Here is a 17,509-nt window from a genome sequence, read left to right on the forward strand (position 1 = left end):
AAGGGAGAAATTGACAGTCATATAGTAACAGTAGGGGACTTTAACAGTTCACCTATGTCAATGGAGCACATCACTCAGACAGAAAATTAATAAGAAAACACTGGCCTTGGGGCGCCTGGGTGGCTCAGTCGGTTAAGCGTCCGACTTCGGCTCAGGTCATGATCTCGCGGTTCATGGGTTCAAGCCCCACGTGGGGCTCTCTGCTGACAGCTCAGAGCCTGGAGCCTGTTTCAGATTCTGTGTCTACCTCTCTCTCTGCCCCTCCCCCACTTGCACTCTGTCTCTCTCTGTCTCAAAAATAAATAAACATTAAAAAAAAAATTAAAAAAAAAAAAACACTGGCCTTGAACAAACATTAGGTGAGATATACCAAACAGATATAATCAGAACATTCCATCTAAAACCAGCAGAATATACACTCTTCTCAAGTGCACATGGACCATTCTTCAGAATATTATCACATTAAGCCACAAAACAACTCTCAAAACAATTTGAATTTAAAAGAAGACTGATATACCAAGCATCTCTTCTGACCACAATGGTATGATACTAGAAATAACTGTAAGAAGAAAAATGGAGGAAAAAAAGAAGAAAACTGGAGAAAAAACAAACAACACATGGAGACTACACAACATGCTACTAAATAACTAATGAGTCAAGAAAGAAATCAAAGAGGAAATCAATAAATATCTTAAGACAGGGTGTCTGGGTGGCTCAGTTGGTTAAGCATCTGACTTCACATCAGGTCATGATCTCACCATTCCTGAGTTCGAGCCCCGCGTCGGGCTCTGTGCTGACATCTCAGAGCCTGATGCCTGCTTCGGATCCTGTGTCTCCCTCTCTCTGCCCCTCCCTGGCTCATGCTCCCCCTCTCTGTCTCTCTCTCTTTCTCTTGCTCTCAAAAATAAACATTTAAAAAATTTTGTAATATCTTAAAAGAAACAAAAATGGAAACACACTGCTCCAAAACCAACAGGAAACAGCAAACACAATTTTAAGACACAAGTGTCTAGCAATACAAGTCCACCTCCATAAACAAGAAAAATCTACAGCAGAAATCGGACCTTATACCTAAAGGAACTAGGAAAAGGAACAAAGTCCAAAGTTAGAGGAAGGAAGGAAATGATAAAGATCAGAGCAGAAAAAAATAGAGAGTAAAATAAAAAGTAAAAAAGATTAATAAAACTAAGAGCTGATTCTTAGAAAAGATAAACCCTTCTGGGCATAATTTAAACTTGGTGGGATAATCCTTGAAAAGACAAACAAAATTTATAAACCTTTAGCAAGACTCATCCAAAAAAAAGACAGACAGACAAAGAAAGAAAGAAGGAAAGAAGGTCCAAATAAATAAAATCAGTAATGAAAGAGAATTTACAACCAATATCACAGAAATATATTACCATGAAAAATTACAGAGCAAAAAACTGGACAACCTAGAGGAAATGAATAAATTCCTAGAAACACAATCTTCAGAAAGAAACTGAAAATCTGAAGATAAGTATTTACTAGTAAGGAGGTTGGATCAATAATCAAAAAACACCCAACAAACAAAAGTCCAGACAAGAAGGCTTCATAGGTGAATTTTACCAAACATTTAAAGAAGAGCTGATACCTATCTTTCTCAAACTATCCCAAAAAATTGAAGAGAAAGGAATGCTATCAAGCTCATTTTATAAGGCCAGCATTACCATGACCTAAAACAGACAAAGACACTACAAGAAAGAAAACTGCAGGCCAATATCACTGGTGAACATATATGCAAAAATCCTCAAAAAGATATTAGCAAGCCAAATTTAATAATACAGTTAAAGGATCACATATCATGATCAAATGGGCTGTATTCCAGGGATCTCATAATGGTTCGACATCCACAAATCAATGTTCTACACCATATTAACAATAGGAAGGATAAACATCATATGATCATCTTGAAAGATGCATAAAAAGCACTTCACATAATTCAATATCCATTTATGATAAAATCTCTCAACAAAGTGGAAACAGAGGGAATGTACCTCAACATAATAAAGGCCACATATAGCATCTTACTCAATGGTGAAAAGCTGAAAGCTTTTCCTGTAAGATCAGGAACAAGACAAGAATGCCCACTTTCACCACTTTTATTCAACATAGTGTTGAAAGTCGTAGCCACAGCAACTAGGCAAGGAAAAAAACTAAAAGGCATCCAAATTGGAAAGGAAGATATAAAACTTACTGTTCACTCATGACATGATACACTAAATAGAAGTCCCTAAAGCCTGTACCCAAAGACTACTAGAATAAATGAATGCAGGAACGTTGCAAGATACAAAGTCAACATAACAGACATCTGTTGCATTTCTATACACTACTAACAAACTATGAGAAAGAGAAATTAATAAAACAGTCCCATTTACAATTGCATCAAAAAAGAATAAAACACAAAGGAATAAATTTAACCAAGGAAGTGAAAGAGCTGTATGTTGAAAACTATATGACAATGATGAAAAAAATTGAAGACAACACAAATAATTGGAAAGATATAGTATGCTCATGGATAAGAATTAATATTCTTGAAATGCCCATACTATCCAAAGCAATCTACAGACTCAATGCAAATTATATCAAAATTACAATGGCATTTTTCACAGAAAGAACAAATAATCCTAAAGTTTGTATGGAACTACAAAGACCCAAAGTAGCCAAAATTTAGGATATGTTCCTAAATTTCAAACTATACTACAAACTATACTACAAAGCTCTAGTAATCAAAACAGTATGGTACTGGCATAAAAACAGAAACAAGGCTCAATGGAATAGAGAGTCCAAATATAACCTCATGTTTATATGGTCAATTAGTGTATGGCAAAGGAGGCAAGAATACACAGTGGGGAAAAGACAGTCTCTTCAATAAATAGTGGTGGAAAAACTGGACAGCTCCATGCAAAAAAAAAAAAAAAAAATGGATCACTTTCTTACACCACCTACAAAATCCAACTCAAAACGGATTAAAGGTAACACCTGAAACCATAAAACTTCTACAAGAAAACATAGGCAGTAAGCTCTTTGACAGTCACCTTAGCAATATTTTTCATCTGTCTCCTCAGGCAAGGACAACAAAAGCAAAAATAAATAGCCTGCCTGGGGCGCCGGGGTGGCTCAGTCGATTGAGCGTCTGACTTCAGCTCAAGTCATGATCTCACAGTCCATGAGTTTGAGCCCCGCGTTAGGCTCTGTGCTTACAGCTCAGAGCCTGGAGCCTGCTTCGGATTCTGTGTCTCCCTCTCTCTCTGCCCCTCCCCCGCTCATGCTCTGTCTCAAAAATAAATAAAAACATTAAAAAAAATTTTTTAATAAATATGGGATTATATCAAACTAAAAAACTTTTGCATAGTGAAGAAAAACATCAACAAAATGAAAAGGCAACCTCCTCAATGGGGGAAGATATTTGCAAGTAATATATTCAAGAAGGGATAACATACAAAATATACAAAGTTATAAAACCCAGAATCAAGAAACAAACAATTAGAAATGGACAGAGGACCAGAATACACATTTTTTCAAAGAACATACATAGATGGCCAATAAGCCCACGAAAAGATGCTCAATATGACTAACCATCAGGGAAATGCAAATCAAAACCACAATGAGACATCACCTCACACCTGTCAGAATGGCTAGTCTCAAAAGGAAAAGAAGTAACAAGTGTTGGTAAGGATGTGGAGAAAAAAGAAACTTTGTGCACCACTGGTGGGAATGTAAAGTGGTGTTGCCACAATGGAAAACAGTAAGGAGGTCTCTAAAAAATTGAAAATAGAGGACTACCATACAATCCAGCAAATCCACTTCTAGGTATTTACCCAAAGAAAATGAAAAGTCTAGTTCAAAAACACATATGCTCCCCTATGTTCACAGCAGCATTACTTACGATAGCCAAGACATGGACGCAATCTAAATGTGCACGGATAGATAAATGGATAAAGAAGATGTGGTATGTACACACACACAGACACACAGACACACAGACACACAATGCAATATTATTCAGTCATGAAAAAATGAAATCTCCCCATTTACAATATGGATGGACCTCAAGGGTATTATGCTAAGTGAAATAAATCAGACAGAGAAACACAAATAGCATATGACTTCATGTATATGTGGAAAAAATTTTTTTTAATGAACAAACAAAACAGAAACAGACTCAGATGCAGAAAAGAAACTGAAGGTTGCTGGGCAGGGAATGGAGGAGGGGGGAAATGAGCAAAATAAGTGAAGAGGATTAAGAGGTACGGTCTTCCAGTAATAAAATCAATAAAGACACAGGGATATAATATACAACATAGAGAATACAGTTACTAACATTGTAACAATTTTGTATGGTGACAGGTGGTAACTACACTTAGTGATGACCATTTCATAATGCATATAGATATCAAATCAATATACTGTATACCTGAAACTAATAGTACTATATGTCAATTATTCTTCAATAAAAAACAATCACCTCAGTGTATCTTTGTAGGAATGAATGACTCATTAACTTGACTTATTAAAGGAGACAAGCTCTTAAACCACAACAAATAATAATCACAGAATACTAAATACTTTTAGAAAACCATACAATCTAAACACACAACAAGCAAATTTCTAACACTCTAAGGACCATGTATATCAGAAAATCCTAGAACTTTTCAGGACTTCAAGTATCAGCAAGACTCAATTATAAGTAGTATACTGAATTAGATATATATAAATGTCTAGTTTACCTGGCATTTTTAGTAACCAGAATTCTCAACAGCACTTCTGATTTTTAGAACTTAAAGTACCATTTTACTTATCCCACAGAGCTTAAATTATGCCCAGAAGAGTTTGTTTGGGTAAGAAAACAATATTCAGTAACCAGAATATTTGCCCATGTAAGGAAACAAAATTTACCATATGTGAGGGTTCATTTTATCAATTTCTGTGATTAAACATCAGGAAAGTGTGCTTCATTTGGGGGGTGGGGGGTATAACAGTAAATACTAAATATATACAGTAACATGCTCAATGGTAACAAACAAATCTTGTGAGGTTTCTGTGAGTTAAGCAAAACAAAACAAACAAAAACAAAAAACAAAAAAAGGGCTTTGTTAACCTCTAATAATGCAATACAGAAATTATATTTATGCTTTGTGTAATAATAGATGTTTTCGTGATACTGAATAGACTTCTTCACACAAAGATGAAGATCATTCACCAAATTATTGTGACTACTGTATTATACTCTGAAAAAATGATAAATCGTATCAGCCTGCTCTGTAATTGTAGGCACATTTATCTTGAGTCTCTTTCTTCTAAATTGTGATGGACTAGAACACAAGAAAAATAGGTCTCCTCTCCCATCACTACCCCACTGCCCACTTCTCTGCCTCTTTCACCATAAGGTCAGTCATAAACTGCTTAGCACAGTCTAATTTTCTTCAAATGTTCTTACTTTATTATTATTTACTCAAATCTTTGGTTATCTAGGATATATGAAACATGAGAATATTATAATTAATGTAAAATAAGGGACCATAATGGTATTTTAGTAAGGAAAATTATGATTAGTATTAATTTGTATGGAAATTTTTATATAATTTTTGGAATATACAAATGAAATAAAAAGAATCAGCATAAGAAATGTTTAATTTAATATAATTAAATGTGAGAGAATGTCCTTCAGAAGACACAAGTTAAACACAGCACTTTATAGTAATACACCTTTATAAGGGTTCAGAACTCACACATTTAAAAAATCTTTTTGTGAAAATTCAAAAAGACACTCTGACAAACAAGTCATTTTTATACTAAATAACAACAACAACAACAACAACAAAATAACCCAAAACTAGTAAATCAAAGAAGGATCTCAATACACACCAATAGCTTGGGATAAAACAAACTTTTATCTGAGAGAATGATTAACCATGCAAAAGCTGCTAATATTAGATTAAAATCAGGTATTTTCCAGAATATCTTTTTCAAGTGTAATGTACAGATAATATCCCAGAGAAGAGAAGTTATCTAAATAGTCAGGTAACTATTTAAAAAGTAATATGTGTTGGGGCACCTGGGTGGCTCAGTCGGTTAAGCATCCGACTTCGCCTCAGGTCATGATCTCACGGTTTGTGAGTTCGAGCCCTGCATCGGGCTCTGTGCTGACAGCTCAGGGCCTGGAGCCTGCTTCGGATTTTGTGTCTCCTTCTCTCTATGCCCCTCCCCCACTTGTGCTCTGTCTCTCTCTATCAAAAATAAATAAATGTAAAAAAAAATTTAAAAGGAAAGTAATGTGTGTTTTTTTTAGCTTTCATTATTTGCAAGCTATTTAAAAGAGTATTGTCAGATTGAGGTAATTATAACCCATTAATACAAATGGTAATTTAAAATATTTTCTCAATAACACCTAGTTTGCACTATTAAAAAATTCCATAGATGGTAGTGAATAAAGATGAATAGAAATTTAATCCATTTTCAAGTTTTACATAATGACCTGTGGTCACATGTAACATTGAAACCACATTCTCAATCTTTCTGTACTCATTCCAATTAATAACATACCAGCATCTAACTACAAATATTTTCTTTATGTATGAAATCTGCAGTTATCAGAGATTATCAAGGAAAAGAAACCAAGGTTACTCAAAGTCAAAAAAAAAAAAAAAGAAGTTTTAGTACATCTGCAAATTCATAGCTGACTCTCTCAGTCCCCAATTCAATTTCATTCCTGCTGACTTCTGAAAAGCTGCAATCAGTACCACAGCCTATCGGACCTACGATAATCAAAGAGAAAAATGACTTCTCATATCTTTAAGAATAGACTAACAGTCTTTTTGTTTATGATGTTTACTGGGAGTTTCCTATTACTAAAATACTGCATATTATGCAACCCACTAAGAGTAAAACTATACAGAAAACAATATTTTTGTAATATTTAATGGCATTAATGATTTTAAAAATTAAACACAAAATTTAGCTAGAAAAAAACCATCTTAAAGTGATGAAGTGAATGAAATGCATCTTCCCAAAAATCTATAGCAAACATAATACATAATGGTGGCACATCAGAAGCATTAGCCTTTAAAAAAGAATAAGACAGATGCCCACTATTACCACTTTTACTCAAGACTGTACTAAAACTTCAAAATAGAATAGTAAAACAAATCAGTAAGAAAAGGCATAATGAGTAAAAAGGAAGAAAACAAAGTTGTCATTTTTTTCAGATACAAGAGTCAACTTAAAAGAACCGAGAGGATCTACAGACATTTTATAAAATTTTAATAAGAGAATTCACAATGTTTTCTGGATATACACAAAAATAAGCTTTCTGATTTTGATTTAATACATCCACTTTCCCTAATCCATGATTATCTCTTTCCCTTTTTGTGTGCTCGAATGTTGGCTTAAGTCTTCATTAATGGAGTGGCCAACAAAAACCACATGATATATTAAATGCTAAGACTTACCAGTAGAATAGTGCACCTCCCTTCTCAGATCTGTTACATTTCCATTGCTTTCTATTCTAAGACCAAATTACTTCTGTAATTAAAATGTCCTTTTTAGGGGCCCCTGGGTGGCTCAGTCGGTTAAGCGGCCGACTTCGGCTCAGGTCATGATCTCACAGTCCATGAGTTCGAGCCCCGCGTCGGGCTCTGTGCTGACCGCTCAGAGCATGGAGCCTGTTTCAGATTCTGTGTCTCCCTCTCTCTCTGACCCTCCCCCGTTCATGCTCTGTCCCTCTCTGTCTCAAAAATAAATAAACATTAAAAAAAATTTTTAAAAATAATGCTTTTTAGTTGCTAGTCTTTGGCCACATCAGAGTGGGCCAATATCTCTAAGTATACCCTAAAATGTCTCCAATATATCCTATTTCTTTCCTATATCAGAATAAACCAATCACAACTCATTTTTCTTAGCAAAACAAAGTTCAATTTACTTAAAGGATCACTTTGCAGTTGCCAAAATTAAGAGGACTTTGCCAGGTCCCTGCTCAGCCGTGTAGCCTTCAGCGGTATTCCTACATTTATTTCTTACCATTTGCCTTACTGGCATTTTGCTTCCTAGACCACAGTATCATGCAAAAATCTGGAACATATTATTTACCACATGCTTCCAGAAAATTCCCACTGTTTCCATCTATAACTTCATTTGTGGGCCTGACTCACTATACTTTTCACATTTCCTATCTCTAATTCAGTTTCTAATCCATGATGGGTTTGTTTTTTTCAAATTATCACTCAGTTCATACTTTATAAATTTTTTCAAAGTCTAGCAAAATACAGTACTAGCATTACATGACTATTTAACTTTTCAAATGGGACATTTTTCTTCAACATTATCTTTATAAAAGTACAAATTCCTTTTTATAGAACTCTTGCCATTTTGAATTACTGAAATTGTTCTCTCAATGATCCAAATGTAATGTCCTTTCTCAAGTCTTTACACTCCTTGATTTCTCTATAGCCCTAATAACCAGGATCTCCTTCCTAAAATTCTCTTTGCCGTGTTTCTATCATTGTTTTCACAACAACAAATCCATCAGGTCTGACCCTTTTTCTGATGCTGCCACCTAATTAACATAAGGGTTCTTCAAGATCTATGTTTCCTTTGGCTGATTCCCTTCTCAGGAAAAAAGAAAGAAATTTCTTCTGTGTGTGTGGGGGAGGGGGGAGGGCGCAGGGGTGGTTAGCTTAACATCTCATTCAAATTTCCTGTCTTCAAGCATTATCTTCTGTCCCCATGTCTCTAGTTCTGACTTGGATTCCAAAACCTAGACCATGCTCACATGTACATATCAGCCAAGGTAGACACACATTGCCAATAGGTTGGATGCTGCCTCAAATGACTTCTTGACACTGCTCTGGACAGTCACTATACTACCAGATGAAGTGAGCACTGAAGAAGAAACCTACTCACCATCTCCAATCATTCCCTATTTTTCGCCACCTGATTGATAGTCCGTAGCAACACCTTATGCATACTTTATCACAGAACTCATTATGTTTCTCCAAAACTTTCTACTACTCCACCCTTCATCACCTTCTTTATTTTTTTTATTAAACTTTTTTTTAAGGTTTATTCATTTTTGAGGGAGACACAGAATCCAAAGCAGGTTCCAGGCTCTGAGCTGTCAGCACAGAGCCCGACATGCGACTCAAACTCACACACCGTGAGATCGTGACCTGAGCCAAAGCTGGACGCTCAACCGACTGAGCCACCCAGGTGCCCCCACCTTCATCGCCTTCTAAGGAAATCTTGAGAGTTTGATAATTTTGTTTTGTATCTTCAGACCCATGTTGTTGCTCTATTTTACTGAATAGCAATGTGGTATCTATCAAATCTGTCTCGTTTTATTCTCCAGTGTCATACTTTAATATAAGCACTTAGTATCTCTTAACAAAGCTGCTAAAGCTGTTAGCTTCCTAACTAGTCTCCCACCTGCAGTCCCTTCCCTTCCTTTTTTCAGACTTACTATGTCCTGCAAAGTAATCTAAACATCTCACCCAATGACTACCCAAATTTCTTATGACTGCAAGTGGTATCCTTCACCTTACTTCTAATCTTACTTAGTATTCTACCAAATATAACATCTCTATTCTTTACTCATGACGTTTCTTCTGGTTGACAGGGTCTACCTTTCCTTTAGGCTAGAGCAAACTGGAAGGAGTAGAGACATAAATTCAACAAAACCTGACAATACAATGGATAAAGATGAGTGACAAACAAGAATCAGGATGATCCTCAGGTTTCTACTTTATACAATAAGATGCACGGTACTGGTCACTTAAAACTGGGAGCATTTGAGGAGAGGGTTAGAACTTATACTGTGAAGTGACTTTGACATCCCAAAGTGGACACTGATACCAGGTTGGCAGGTGAACATGTAGATCTCCATCTCAGAAGACAGATGTAGAGTAGAAATTTTACTCTTAGTGGGTACCTGTGTGTCTCAGTCGGGGAAGTGTCTGACTTCAGCTCAGGTCATGATCTCACAGTTCATGAGTCTAAGCCCTATATTGGGCTCCACGCTGATGCTGAGCTTGCTTGGGATTCTCTCTCTCTCTTCCCCTCTCTCTCTGCCCCTCCCCTGCTCGCTCTCACTCTCTCCCTCCTTCTCAAAATAAATAAACTTTTTTTAAATTTTTGTTTATGTTGAGAGAGAGACAGAGTGTGAGCAGGGGAGGAGCGGAGGGGAGGGAGACACCGAATCTGAAGCAGGCTTTAGGCCCTGAGATGTCAGCACAGAGCCTGAGGCGGCTCGAACTCACAAACTGTGAGATCATGACCTGAGCCGAAGTCGGACACTTAACCGACTGAACCACCCAGGTGCCTAATAAATAAATAAATTTAAAACAGAAAAAAGAATGTTAGTCTCAGGATAGCTGTAATATAGATGATAACTTAGGCCACAAGTTTGCTTAGAAAACTAACATAGTTCAAAAAGAAGACAGAATAGAATTTTAAAAGAGGCAGCCCAGGATGTCAGAAAGAAGAGGCAGTGAGAGGCCGAGTAGAGAAGAAAGAGCTAGGAGACTGAAAAAGAACAACCAGAAGAATGTGATTTAATGAAAAGTAAGGGGAAAAAATACATTCAGAAGAAGGCAGGGTCTGCAATGTTGAAAGCCACTAAGAGGAAAAACAAGCAAGTAAGATAAAGAGAAAATAAATCCATTAGATTGAGTAACAAAGGGGTCTCAGCAGCGGCCTTGGTTTTAACAATGGAATAACCAGAATGGAATTGTTTAAAGGATGAGAATGGAAGGTAAAACAATGAAGGTGAAAGGTAGAGACAACGCCTTCAAAATATTTAGCCATGAAAGGGAAGAGAAATACTATAGAGAACCGTATATGACAATACACGTACTGCCTGTAAAGCATTTCAAACTGTGCATTATTACCTTGCGCAGATCTATCTTTTCTCCCACTGCTAGCTCTCAGTGTTACTCTGCCCACTAAGGTAAGGAATAAGGCAAGGATACCCACTAGGACCACTACTACTTTTTTTCTGGACACGTTAGTCGATAAAATAAGACTAGAGGAAGCCATTAGAAGTATAAAAAACAAGAATTGGAAAAGAAGAAACAAAACTATTACAGACAAAGATTGTAGGGAGAACAACTGGCAAAGAAGAACTAAAACTATCTGCAGATATCCTGATGAATACCTGGAAAATCCTAGAAAATCAATGACAAAACTCAAGAACAAAAGATTTTACCGAGGGAGCAGGATATAAAATAAACATGAAAACATCAGTAACACTCACATACACAAATAAAACCAGATAGAATATATAAGGGACGAGAAAACCACACTTAAAACAGTAGTAAAATAGTAAAAAAGATTAAATAAGAATAAATTGAAATGTTCAAAACCCACATAAAGAAAAATAAACACTCTTAAAAGAGACAACAGTAGTCCTGAACAACTGAAAATAAATACTTTGTCACTGATTGGGACATCTCAATATCAATACACCATAAAATTATAAATATAATTTGAGCCCCCCAAAAATATGATTGACTTTTCTGTGGAGCTAGACAACTTGATACTGAAGGTCAAGTAGAAAAGAAACATTCAAGAACGTCTAGGAAATACTGAAAAGAAATATATATGGGAAACCTTGTTAAAACATACTACATACATTGGGCTACCTGGGAGGCTCAGTCGGTTAAGCATGTGACTTCAGCCCAGGTCATGATCTCACCGTTCATGAGTTCAAGCCCTACAACAGGCTCTGTGCTGACAGCAAGAAGCCCGGAGCCTGCTTCAAATTCTGTGTCTCCCCTTCTTTCTGAACCCCTCTGCCATTCACACTCTGTGTCTCCCTCAAAAATAAATAATAAACACATTAAACATTTTTTAATTAAAAAAATACCACAGAAATTAAAACACACGACAAAGCCTCTGTAATGAGAACAGTGTGGTATTGCTGCATGAATAGTCAGAGAGACCAATGAAACAGAGTAGGGAAGTGCAGAAATAGATTCGGCTATCATAAAGGTGATATCACAAAACACTGGTACAAGAATGGTCTTTTTAACAAATGGATACACATTTGTGGGGGGGGGGTGTAAAAAATCCATCTATTTCTCACACTGAACCCAACTCCAAATAAACCAGAGATTTAAATGTAACAAAGGGAACTATACAAGTAAAAAAGAATCACTAAATTCCTCCTATAACCTGGGAAATCATTTAAAAAAAGCTTTCCTTACTAGAACTAAAATCCAAATATGAAACCTTTATACTACAAGAAAAACACAAGCAAAAGAAAAAGAAAGATGACAAATGAGGAGAAAACATTTTTTTGCAAGACTTATCACTGATAAATATAAATGGCTGATATCACTACAAAGAGCATTCAAAACTGAGGGGAAAAAAACAAATATCCCATATAAAGGAGCTCTTAAACATATGAAAAGACATTCAACTCCACTCCTAAGATGAACACAACAAATTAAATGGACACTGAGACACCTTCTCTCATATTTCAAATCAGGAAAAATTCAAAAGTTTTACAGTTTACTCTGTTGGCAAGGCTGTGGAAAGACAGGCACTCCCATACACTAGTAGTGGAAATGCAAAATGCTACAGAAGAACTAGGCATATATCTAATAAAATTACATAAGCATTTATCCTTTGAAAAGCAAGCAATCCCACTTCAAGGAATTTACCCTGAAGATAAACCTGAAACAATATGAAAATACATAGGCACAGGGTTATTCACTACCACATTATTTGCAATTTCAAGCTAATGGAGATTATTTAAGCGCCCAAGTATAAGAGATCGGTTGAATAAACTACATTACATACGTACACACAATAAAGTAGTAAGCGTATGCAAAAAATTAAAGAGGAAGATCTCTATAAGGTGATATGGAGTGATTTTTAAAAGATATAGATAGGGGCGCCTGGGTGGCTCAGTCGGTTGAGCATCCGACTTCGGCTCAGGTCACGATCTCACGGTTCGTGAGTTCGAGCCCCGCGTTGGGCTCTGGGCTGATGGCTCAGAGCCTGGAGCCTGCTTCTGACTCTGTGTCTCCCTCTCTCTCTGCCCCTCCCCCCATTCATGCTCTGTCGCTCTCTGTCTCAAAAATAAATAAACATTAAAAAAATTTTTTTAAAGATATAGATAAATGAAAAAAGTAAATTGCAAAAGGACATATATACTATGCTGTGTTTCATAAGAAAGAGGAAATAAGAAAAAAAATAAGAAAATGTATCTGCTTATCTTTATAAAAGGAATGATGAACTAAAAAACAGTAACGTTGGATACCTAACAAAGGATGCGGTGGAATGAGGGAAATAAAGTGACACTTTTCTGAGTATACCTTTTCATAAAACTTTACCTTTTGGAAAAGTAAATCATCACTTTCTACCTATTCAAAATAATTAAATTAGCAATGATATAAAGATGGAAAATATGCAAAAGCTGACAGCAAAGTAAAATGAGTGAATTAAACTGTATTTCAAATTAATACTATATCCATCCTTAAGGGATAAAAAAAGAAAGAAGTAATGCAAGTAATTAGGAGTACAGCATTTGATTAAATATACTCACAGAATTCAGTGGGGTGAGGAGAGAGTACTTCAAACAAATCTTGAATTCTTTTTGGTAGATTTGTTCATTGTAGTGGTATAATGAACCAATTCTGAAACTATTTCAGATGTATTATTGAGCTGCGCAAGTAAGTTAATGTGTTGATGCTGTCGGAAGCCAATGTTCTCACGATGAAAGAAGAGACATACAAATATGGAAAGATGGAAGGCAAGAAAGAACCCTGTGGAGATGGATTAGAATTAGAGACACTGGTGTGACCTAATGATTTCTAAAGTATGTAATATATGTTTATCAGTATGAATGTATGTATACATTTACCCATCAATGTACATGTGTACACAAATATATAACCCTTATTTCCTAGCTCTGTCCTCTTTCTGTCCTCATGGCCTAAAAGCCAAGATCCTATAGAGATGAGCACCATCCAGTAGCAACCAGCACAATAGTGCCCAGATCTTGATCTCTAATAACATTCCCCCACTAAAACCAGGACTCTTCAGAGAAATGGCTGCCCAGAACTGTGACAGAAAAGATAAAGATTCTGTGACATTCTGTTTTGCCGAAAAGTAAGAAACCACTCAAAAATGTGATAGGGGAGGGGCACCTGGGTGGCTTAGTCTGTTGAGCATCAACTCTTTTTCTTTCTTTCTTTTTCTTTCTTCTTTCCTTCTTTTTCTTTCTTTCCCTTTCTTTCTTTTTGTTTCTTTTCTTTCTTTCTTTTTATTTATTTATTTATGGCGGAGGGGGGCAGGGAGGGGCAGAGAGAAAGGGGGAGAGAGACAGGCTCACAAGCAGCCTCCACACTGTCAGTGCAGAGCCTGACATGAGGCTCAAACTCATGAACCATGAGATCATGACCTGAGCTTAAACCAAGAGTTGGGAGCTTAACTGAATGAGCCACGCAGGTACCCTGAGCATCAACTCTTGATTTTGGCTCAGGTCGCATGGGGGGATTGAACTCCACATCTGACTCTGCACTGAATATTGAGCCTGCGTAAGATTTTTCTCTCTCTGCCCCTCTCCCCTGCTTGTGTGCTCAGAAATAAAAATATTTTTAAAAATTAAAAAAATAATGTGATGGGTAGGGCGCCTGGATGGCTCAGTCAGTTAAGCGTCCAACTTCAGTTCAGATCATGATCTCACGGTTTGTGAGTTCAAGCCCCGCATCAGGCTCTGTGCTCACGACTCAGAGCCCGGAGCCTGCTTCGGATTCTGTGTCTCCCTCTCTTTCTGCCCTTCCCCCACTCGCACTCTCTCTCAAAAATAAATAAACATTAACCAAAAAAAAATTTTAAGATTAATAATGTGACAGGGGAATGCTGTAAAAGGTAAAATATGGGCCTCTGGGTGGCTCAGTCGGTTAAGCATCATCCAACTCTTGATTTCAGCTCAGGTCATGATCTCATGGTTTGTGAGTTCAAGACCCACGTGGAGCTCTATGCTGATCACTCAGAGCCTGCTTGGGATTCTCTCTCTACTCCCCCCCCCCCACCTCTGCCCCTTCCCCACATACATTCATTCCCTCTCTCTCTCTCTCTCTCAATAAATAAGAAATAAACATTAAAAAAAAAAGAAAGGTAAAATAAAATGGAGTCACTTACATCAGGGGGTTTTTAAACAGAGCCAAGTGCCTAATAAAGACATGGGCCTTACGCATGTCTTCACCAGGTAGAACCATGAACTTTTGAACTGGGCCAAACTGCAAATATTCCAAGGACTAAGCCTGAAATTTGCTAAAGTAAGAAACTTTGCTTGGTGATAGCCTTAACCAATTAAATTCAGCCAAGATTAATTTTCTGCTGCCAACATTAATCAAAATTTTTTGTTAAAAGAAAAAAATACAAGCATTCCATTTTGTCTTTAAAAACCCTTGACTTTTGTTCTGGGGTGGGGGTGGGAGGGTGCAGGGACAGACACTATTTGGGCTGCTGCCCAAATCTGTGTTCCCTGAATTGCAATTCTGAGACCTCATATAAATGCTTTTGTTTTATTTTAGCTCAGCCTCTTTTCTCGGTCAACATTTCTATCTACTTTCACCAACCAAACCTGGACAATTTATAACTCAGTAGTGAATTATAAAGCATTGAAAAGAATAGATATCCATAAGCTCATACCAATGATAAATGATTGAATGAATAAATGATTGAATGAATAAATATAGTTGACCCTTGAACAATGCAAGGGTCAAGGGCACCAACATCCCACAGAGTCAAAAGTCCACATATTAACTTTGACTCCCCAAAAACTTAATTACCAATAGCCTACTGTTGACTAGAGCCTTACTAATAACATAAACAGTCGATTAACACATATTCTGTATATGTATTATACACTATATTCTTAAAATTAAGCTAGAGAAAAGAAAATATTACAAAAATCAGAAGGAAGAGAAAATACACTTACGGCACTGTGCTGTTATTTATGGGGAAAAAATCCACATATAAGTGGACCCACACAGTTTAAACCCACAATGTTCAAGGGTCAACTGTAAATCAGTCAGTCCATCAGCATAGATTTTGCGTTCATCAGAATGCTGATGTTGACTGGAAGGAGGGCTGGAACTGGAAAATCAGCAGTTTGTAACCATTATAGAAAGAACTGTACCAGGGAAGAATCATCAATAGATGCTAAATCTAGGCAGAAATTTGATGAGGAGCAGGATATTTGCATGATCTTAAAGTGTTTCCCCACAGACTGCTTATTAGTTGCAAGAGAAAAAACTGTAACTCTAGAGTAGAGAAATCTGACAACAGTCTGACCAAACGATAAAAATTACCATCACCAATATGCCTCCAGATGTGATGTCCTGAGAAGGACATAACATCATCTACATGGTATTCTGGGTGGAATATACAACCTGAATCTAATCATGAGGAAACAGGAGACAATCCCAAATGAAGAGTGATAGACAAATGAAGGACCATATTATTAAAAAATGTCAGTGTCATAAAACTCAAGGGCCATGGAACCATTTCAGATTAAAGAAGGCTAAAGAGACATGACAACCAAGTGCAATAACTGATCCTAGACAGGATTCTTATTGAAGAGGGAAAATGCTATAAAAATATTATTGGGTCATCTGACAAATGTGGAATATGGATGGTAGGTTAGATAACAGTATTATACCCATGTTAACTTTACCAAAGCTGTTCATTATACTATAGTTATGGAAGAAAATATCCCTACTCTTAGGAAATACACACTGATACACTTTTAGGATGGTGCATCAATCTCTGCAATCTCTGTTCAAAGTTTTCGGGGGAGGGGGGGGGAACTGTGGGAGGGAGGCATTTGAGGGAGAAGAGAGAGAAAAATATCCGAATGATAAAGCCAATGCAGTAAAATCTTAACAGTAGGTGAATCTGGGGAAAAGAATATATACTCTTCCTACTCCTACAGCTCTTCTCTAAGTCTGAATTTATTCCTAGTTAGAAGTATTTTTTAAGCCAGCCACTTACTTTTTCTTACTGCTTGAACTCAAATGTTTAACTTGTTCAATTGCTCATGGTTTTCCTCATTCTAGCAAACATTAGGAATGCTCTGTTTCCTCCCTTCCATTTACCCACCAAATCTGACTGGGATCTAGTTAACATTCACTTTCTAAAAGATGCTTTCTCAGTTATTCGAGCCCTAAAAATGTCTGCCACGTTCAACCCCTTCAGCACACAAGGGTTGTACCAGTACCTTTAGCACTTAAATAACAATACTGGAAAGTCTGTTTGAAGTGGCAACGCCATGACAATTTCAAAAGTTGTCCTCATCTCTTATTTTCATCAAGGAGAATAAATACTGGAGACAAGCCAGTTTGCATATGCTAAAGGAAAAGATAATAATGGTAGTTTTTCATTTCTTTTTTTTAATGGCAGTCTTTTTAAAAGGGGGGACGGGGAAAAATGCTATGGTCAAGTTAATTTGGAAAAATTGAATTAAGCTACACCAGGTTCT

The 17,509-nt window shown here is 36.7% G+C and overlaps 1 protein-coding gene across 10 annotated transcripts in view; it reads right to left on the minus strand.

Moving 5' to 3' along the window:
- Positions 1 to 17,509, minus strand: part of TBC1D5 (TBC1 domain family member 5) — a 545,542-nt gene that overhangs the window by 422,543 nt on the left and 105,490 nt on the right. For 4 of the 10 annotated variants that reach the window (XM_019810743.3, XM_019810742.3, XM_019810741.3 and 1 more), the window contains exon 3: positions 13,565 to 13,784. The exons of the other annotated variants lie outside the window; for them this stretch is intronic. The gene's annotated coding sequence lies outside the window, so the exon portion shown is untranslated. The remainder of the gene's footprint in view (positions 1 to 13,564; positions 13,785 to 17,509) is intronic. 10 annotated transcript variants of the gene reach the window in all.

Source organism: Felis catus, chromosome C2, assembly GCF_018350175.1.
Source record: "Felis catus isolate Fca126 chromosome C2, F.catus_Fca126_mat1.0, whole genome shotgun sequence".
In the NCBI taxonomy this organism is placed as follows: Eukaryota; Metazoa; Chordata; class Mammalia; order Carnivora; family Felidae; genus Felis; species Felis catus.